We start from the raw sequence: 7,944 nt of genomic DNA, 5'->3' as shown, positions 1-7,944 counted from the left end.
TAAAAATCAAATGTTAACTAGGTGAAAAAATGTGTTAAGAGCTAAACCTAGTCTTTCCTGCTACCTCAAAGAGGAGCAGGGGGAGAGGAGGGAGACAGGAGAGGCTGATTCAGGAGCACAGACACACTCACAACTATAAATGAACCAAAACAAATAAATAAACAAGTTTCAATGTTTTTTCATATTGGATATGGTATGTTATTGGTTATGGCCATGTAATTATGATTTTATGATTATTTAAATGTATACAGTTAAGTTTCATATAGGTGTAGTCTCTTTATTTCCCCCTCAAAATGCACCAGATTGATGCATTTAAGTTCAACATTTAAATAAAAAAAATCTTACCGAGGGAGCATGCCCCCGGACCACCCTATAGGATTTGAGGTCCAACCCCACTTAAAATATGTTCACATGGACAGGTTCCTAAATAGATTTGCACATTTTTTTAAATAGTAACCCATCTCCATATGTTTATTTTGGGGTAGTAGATTTAAACTATAGGGCTATCACTATGGGCAGCAACGCTGTAAATATTGACAAATAAATCCAGCAAAATGGCAAAAGAAACTGGCTGGGTGTATAATTCCCGGCCTGACTTATTGTCCCAGTCCGGCCCTGATTGACGAATGACAACAAATATGCCCAGCGTACCTATGACGCCCCGCAGCAATAGACTAGAGCAGAAAAGACATCACATAACGTTAGCACGTTGAAAATGTTAGCGTGGCTTAATAATAGTGCGAAAAGACAGCGGTTGTCGCCGGACAAGGATTCCCTCTCTCCTTTCCTGGTGAAAGATCGTGAGTGTACTCAGGGACGAGGAGTCATTTAACCAGCCTCCAGTAGGAGTCAGGCTTTACTTTCTTTTATATCCATAAAGAAAAAGTAAATCTGTTTACAGTTTTTTCATATGGATGTTGAGAGGTATCCATATATCTCTTCATTTTGTCTCAAAGTGCACCAGATTGATGCATCTAACTTCAATATTTAAAAAAAATCTTCCCTGGGGAGCATGCCCCGGGACCCCCCTAGGGTGTCAGGTCCACTCCCCACTTATAAAAATAGCACTTTACCACTGCACCACCTCTAATCTCAGATGTACGCTGAGTCATTTTGTTTAAGTACAGTGAGCCTTTCTAAAATATACAGTAAAGAGACAAACCCACCAGCATTATAGGATATAGGCCTACTATGACTTTGTGCCAACTACTTGTTTTTGGACTGTATAAATAAATTGACTTGAAACAGTTGCTGATTTAGAGTACTGGCACCTTTTTTTATTCCAATTCAAGCACTGGTGAAAACTAAACTTGGATGATGGGTTAGTAGACTAAAAGCTTTAGGAATCCAAAGTACAATAGATAATAAGTACCCTGTATCAAGATTGATGCAAAACAAGTGATATTTTACCTTTTAGCAAAAAAAACCTCTTCTGGGGCCATTTGGGTGGAGTTTCCATATATCTGGCCCCCCTTGTTCGATTTTGACATGGGACATCTCTTCCTGACCGTTAGAGCCAATATAATCAAAGGGAAATCGTCCCTTAGACTCTCATGTTAAAAAAAGGTTGCGTCTTTGCGCATGCAAGCTTCCTGCAGAGGTAGGAATATCCAACCCAGTCTCACGGCATTTCGTGTTCACCAACACGATTTTTAATCTATTGATTCGTGTTCACCATCACGATTTGCCCCTTTTTTTCGTGTTGCACAGCACGATTTTAAAAGCAATGTATTTCTACTGCCTGCAGCACATCTTTTTCTCCGGTCGGGTCGTGGAAGACCGGAAGCTGTGTGGTTCATAAAGACATGTTCTTACTCAATATCAAGCCACAATTATTGCTTTTATTTTAAATCGTATAATTTCGGACTTTTGTTGCCGTCTGTGAGGAAAATAAATGGGGCTCAGAGCCTCAGGATACTGAAATCTGTATTTTTAAATCTTTTTTTCCTTCTAATTTGTTATTCTTTTCAAAATAACACACTTATTTACTCACCAATAACACACAATTATCCTTGCTTTTATTTATTGGTTTAATTCCATAATCTCGGGCTTTTTTGGTGTCCGTCAGGAACTGAATTTCAAAATAAAAATAACCGGAAACAGACATAGGCCTATAAGGGACATTTCGAGCATCATTGCGATTGTCAACATTTCTGAGTTTAGGATGGCCAAAGACACTACACTACCCATAATCCTCAGATATTGTTTAGGACTACAGTTCCCGTAAGGTTACGCAGAGCGTCAAACATCTGTGTGAAATGGAACGAAACCTTGGTACGCCCCATGGTACCCCTATTGCGTCTATGTACGTTGGATCTGGGTCAATCATGGCTTCGCGTTTGACTCTGTTCGTAGTATGATAGGGGTATTGTTCTGCCAGGTTTGTTATGTCCCCTACTTTTAATTTGTAGGTTTTCACTGGTAGAAGCAAAGTGACCAGTGCACATAGACCACTGGCATTATATGGGACGCGATCGTGGAGTTGGTTGCCACCGCAGTGGAACCATATGTCTGCTCGGATTACACCACGTCCAGGTGTAGTTGGTGTCACTATGTGGTCGCAGAGAGTTTTGTTGAACCCCCCAGTGTTTCTGATTGTGGTGTTGAAACAGGTGTAATTCAACCTTGGAACTTTTGCAAAGAATAAGGGCTTTTTTAATTCCGCGTTGGCTAAAGGGAAGTAAACGTCGTATTTAGAGCAATTGTGTTGAGGGTTGTCTGTCCCCATTATTTCAGTGGCACACATTGGTTCTACCAGGGCAGGAATTATGTGGAGCAGGGGTCTGGCTCCCATACAAACGAGGCAGTCATCGCCTGTGTCTAGCGCGGCTTGTTGTGCCATCAGTAACCAGTTGTTGCTGTTTGCCGAGTGTCCCGAGATTCCAGTTGCTACTTGGAACTCTTGATCAGTTGTCCACTCCTTAGTGGAGTGGATCACCACCCCCTTTTGGACGGATACTATGTCAGATTGTGGTCTTTTAATGCGACTGGACATGCATACGTATATAGAGAAATGGGGGCTTGGCGATGTCTTGGGCCATAGATAAAAGGATGCGCAAGGGGGTTCATCTTTCTTGGGTTGGGGTACCCCCGTTAAGTCTAACTGTACTATGAGGCCAGATGAGGATTTTGCTAGGTGTACTCTTTGCCTTCCTTTTTTCGCTGTTCCTGTTGACGATGAACTCCAATCCGCCCCTGTCTCTCCCACCAAGTCGGTCCACGCTCCACCATAGCTATATCTTTCCTTGGGATCGCCTTTTCCGAACCAAAAGTCTAGCGTCATGTACCATTGGTATTTGTTTCCCCACGACCCTCCTTTTCGGTGGCGTTCGTTTGACAAACTGGTGTACGGGATGAGGGTAGTGGTGCTTGAGTCCGAGGGTAGGCAAAGTGTCAGCGAGATGTGTCTTAATGCATATTTCTGGTTACATTGGGTGAAATTTGCCGTATCTACTGTGCCGGCCACATTGCGGACGTGTCTAGTTAGGCTGTTTTTTGGAGGAGAAAAGGTATCTTGTGTAGTTTCATTTTGTGGGGAATTTGGATTATTACTTTGGTCAATGATTTGCCTCCCCCTTTCACCCACTATGATAATGATTATTCCAACAATGATGAAAAAACAAAGTGTTAAGGCCAAGCAATAGAGGTGTTGGTTAGGTCCTGAGTTCTTCTTCATCTTCGTTTTTCTTGTAAAAGTTATTTGGTGTATCAGTGTAGGTGAGTGTCTCTTGTGTGGTGTGTGTATGTGATGCGTGTGGTGTACCGCCTACTTTGGGGGAGCGGTCCCTTGTTGTGCCTCCTCGCCGGCTGTTATCTCCTGGGCTGCCGTTGGTTCTCCTGTTGTCTCCTCCTCCTCGGAAGTGGAGTCGATGTCCACACTTGGGGGTTGGGGGGCTTCGGTTGTTTGCCTGATGTTCAGTTGGCCTAGGTCCTGGATGGTGTCAGCGAGGGTCCTGGTAGGTGCTGGTGCTTCCACACACCTGCTCCAGTGGTACCACGTGTCTCCTTTTCCGTCTACTCTGACTGCATGATCTGTTCGCTGGGTTACCTTGAGTGGTTCAGAGAACCTTGGAGCACACCACTTGGGTTTGATCGTCTTCAGGCGGACGTATTCAGCGTCCCTGCTGCCCTCAGCTTCCTCTGTGTGTCCTTTGGCTCTGGCTGCTGTGGATTCGTCCGCGAACTTTGCAACGAGGCATTTTAGTTGTTTATAGTAGGCCTGGTGCCCCACTTTGTCATACAGTTCCTTTGAAACCGTGGCTCCCGCCCCTGGGCCTGGAAACTGGTGCCCATGAGTCATTTTATATGGAGTGAACCCAGTGGTCCTGCAAATGGAACTCCTGATAGCCAATAGGGCGAGAGGTAGTGCCTCCAACCATGTCATTCCTGTTTCTTCCATCACCTTTGCTAGTTTCTGTTTTAGATTTAAGTTCATTCTCTCAACCTTTCCCTGTGATTGTGGATGATACACTGCTCCACATATGTGGGTTAGCCCAAGAGAGGCTTCCACCACCGCTAAATCGTGATTTTTGAAGTGGCTGCCATTGTCACTGCGAATCTTTTTGGGGAACCCGTGTCTTGGAATGTAGGTTTGTACCAGGAAGTTGATTACAGACTGGCTGTCTTCTTTTGCACAGGGGATGGCTTCTGGCCACCCTGTGTAGGCATCCACAACCATGAGTATGTACCTCTTTCCCCTGTGTCTGTCTATCATGTCTGTATAGTCTATGACTATCTCCTCTCCTGCCATTGTTACTGCAGGAAACTTTCCCTCATGTGGTTTGATGGTTGCCCTCACATTGTAGCGTCCACAAATACTGCATTCTTCAAGATGATTGGCTATTAAATCTGGTAGGTAAGGGTGCCACCAATGGGTCAGGGCCCTAACCATTTGGTTATTTCCTACGTGTGCCATTGAGTGTGCTTCCTTCATCATAGCTCTTACCCACCCTGGTGGGATCACTGGCCTCCCGTCTGGGGAGTACCAAATGTCATTTGCTCCCTTTCTTGCCCCTTTGTTTCTCCAGGCCGTTAGTTCTTGCGGGGAAGCTTTAGATTGTTCTTTAGCCAACTCTTCCTTCCTGCTTGGCGGCCAGATCGGCGGCATTGTTTCCATCAGTTAGGTACCCTGTGGTTTTGGAGTGTCCTTTGCATTTGATTACAGCTACTCTGTTGGGCTTCATGATAGCCTCCTCTAACGCCTTGATTTTGTGATAGTGTTTCACTGGTGTTCCTGTACTAGTTACGAATCCTGCCCTGAGCCATCTTTTTAGGTCGTGGTGCACTACCCCGTGTACGTATGCTGAGTCTGTGTACACATTGATGTCTTGATCTATTCCTTGGTTCAAAGCGGCGATTACGCCCTTTAGTTCAGCTAGTTGAGCTGACACTTTTCCTTTGATGGGGGAGCAGTCAATGTTTTCAAAAAGTCCTGTCTCATTACTTCGTCCTACCACAGCGTAGGCCCCTTTTAGGCCGTCCTGTGGGTGTCTGTGACAACATCCGTCAGTGAACATGTCTCTTGCCCCTGTTACTGGCGTTTCCTGCATGTCTGGGCGTATTTTTACATCCTGCACTACTTTTTCCTCACACCTGTGTGGGACTCCTTCTCCTGGTAAGTAGTCTGCCATGTTGGTGCCTTCATGTGTGTAGGTTATGTGTGGCTGTGTCAGAGACTTTTCTAACCTGGTCTGTCTTGCTGATGTCATGGTGAAGGCCGCTGAGTTGACTAGGGCTACAATGCTATGGCTTGTGAGCACTGTGAGTGGGTGTCTCATCACTATGTGTTGGATTTTCCTTAGTACTCTAGCCACTCCAGCTGCATGTCTGATGCATGGGGGTTCTTTTGCCTCTGCTGCATCTAGTGCTACGCTAGCATACAGCAAAAAATGTCTGCCTGGACTCTGATCCCCCTTTTTCTGGAAAAGTACGCCGTTTACGGTGTTTTCTTTTTCAGAAACATCCAAGAAGAAGGGGTATTGATAGTCTGCTGAGGCCAGTGCGCATACTGTAGACATATCTTGCTTGAGAGTTATGAAAGCGTGTTCTGAGTCTGAGTCCCATTCTAGTTTGGCAGTCATGTTCCTATGCCCTTTCTCGTTTATCAGTGCTCTGAGTGGTGCTGTGCATAGTTTGTAGTCCGCTAAATACATACTGGAGTACCCACACAGGCCCAAAAAAGAGAGCATGTCTTTGACCAGTATTGGTTTTGGGTGGGCCAATATTGAGTCCTGGTGGGTGGTGGACATTGCGATGCCGTCTTCAGACAGCACTCTCCCTAAAAAGGTAACCTCCTTTCTGGCACATTGGATCTTTGCTTTGGATGCTTTGAACCCTCTCTCGGCCAGTCGTGTTAGAACGGCTTGTGTGGCTTTTAGGCAGGAGTCTGCGTCAGGGCTGGCTAAAAGTAGGTCGTCTACATACTGTACCAGGATGGTGTCTTTGGGTAGGTCTAAGTCTTGTAGCTGTTCCCTTAACACTTTGTTAAATATTCCTGGGGACAGGTTGAATCCTTGTGGTAGTCTTGTGTACTGAAACCTGTGCCCTTTGTGAACGAATGAGAATATGTGTCTTAGGTCTGTTGCCAGGGGAATGCAGAAAAATGCATTAGCTAAATCTATGACTGTGAAATGTCGGTGTCCTGGACCAATCTGGGCTATTGCCACATGTGGGTTTGGTACCGGAATGGGAGGTGTCGTGATTCTAGAGTTTATGCGTCTTAGGTCATGGGCCATTCGGTATGTCTTACCCCCTGCCTTCTTTACTGGGAGTATGGGAGTGTTCCACTGTAAGTCTGTTGAGTCTTCCAATACCCCTGATCTTATTAGTCCGTCTATGGTTTCATCAATACCCTCTTTCGCCGCTTGGGCCATAGGGTATTGGGGGGCGTAAACTGGTGGGTCAGCTGTGTATTGGAATCGTACTGGTTCGGCCAGGATGCAATGTCCTACGTCGTATGGATCTTTTGACCAAAGATGTCCTGGTAGTTTATCAAACATGCTCTGTGTGTCGGGGTGGTCCTGTTTATCCATGTGGTGGTCTCTGACCACCGGGACTTCCTCATAGTTAATGCCTTCCTCTGATGAGTGTGAGATAGCATGTGCTTTGAGTGAGGGTGAGTATTCGACCTGTGAGATGTCTGTAGGTATCCAGTCTGTGGCTGTTTGGGCCTTTTTTACAAAGGGGCCCAATGATCTTGCTTCTGAGGCGGGGCCTAACAATAGGGTTCTGTCCCAGTAGTCTTGATCAAGGTCGAGGAATACTTCCGCTGCCACCCCTACTTCTGATATGAAAATTCTCCCTGTGCATACCCCATCAGTTTGGTCATACTTTGTGTCATCCCATTCTTCAGCAAACGTTTCGTCAAATGGTGAGCGAGAGTAGAAGAAGGTGACATGAGGAGGGTCTTTTGGGGGGCTGTAGGGATGTATGGCCTGTATCCAAGGTTTCCAAAGGGAGAACTTCCCATATAACGAATCTCTGGCCTTAGCCTCTTCCAGAGGGCGGGTCAGCAGACCCCAATATATGGTTGTTTCTTGGAAGGCCGCTGGACTACAGGATTGTGCTAACAACATCTGGGAATGCGATGATATGGTTGCAGAACAGTTATAGAATGCACCATTGGGGAATGTGACTTTCAATCCGTCAGGGGAGCACAAGATGGAGGCATTTGCTTTTATGAGGATGTCTCTTCCTAACAGGTTAGCTGGGCACTGGGGTGAGAGGAGGTATGGGTGTTGGAATGTCTGACCAGCGATGCTAGACAGGAGTTTATGGGTAAGCGGAAGTTGTTCTATTTGTTCTGAAAACCCTACTACTGCCACTGTGTTGTGTGACGCCTGTGACTGGTACTTAGGGTCTTTTAGGGTAGAATACCTGGCCCCTGAATCCACCAAGAAAGGCAGTTGTTTGTCTAACACTGTGACAGGTATGAGTGGCTCCACT

Source organism: Pseudochaenichthys georgianus, chromosome 9 (genome assembly GCF_902827115.2).
Source record: "Pseudochaenichthys georgianus chromosome 9, fPseGeo1.2, whole genome shotgun sequence".
NCBI classification, from domain to species: domain Eukaryota; kingdom Metazoa; phylum Chordata; class Actinopteri; order Perciformes; family Channichthyidae; genus Pseudochaenichthys; species Pseudochaenichthys georgianus.
Note: the sequence above shows the minus strand (reverse complement) of the source record.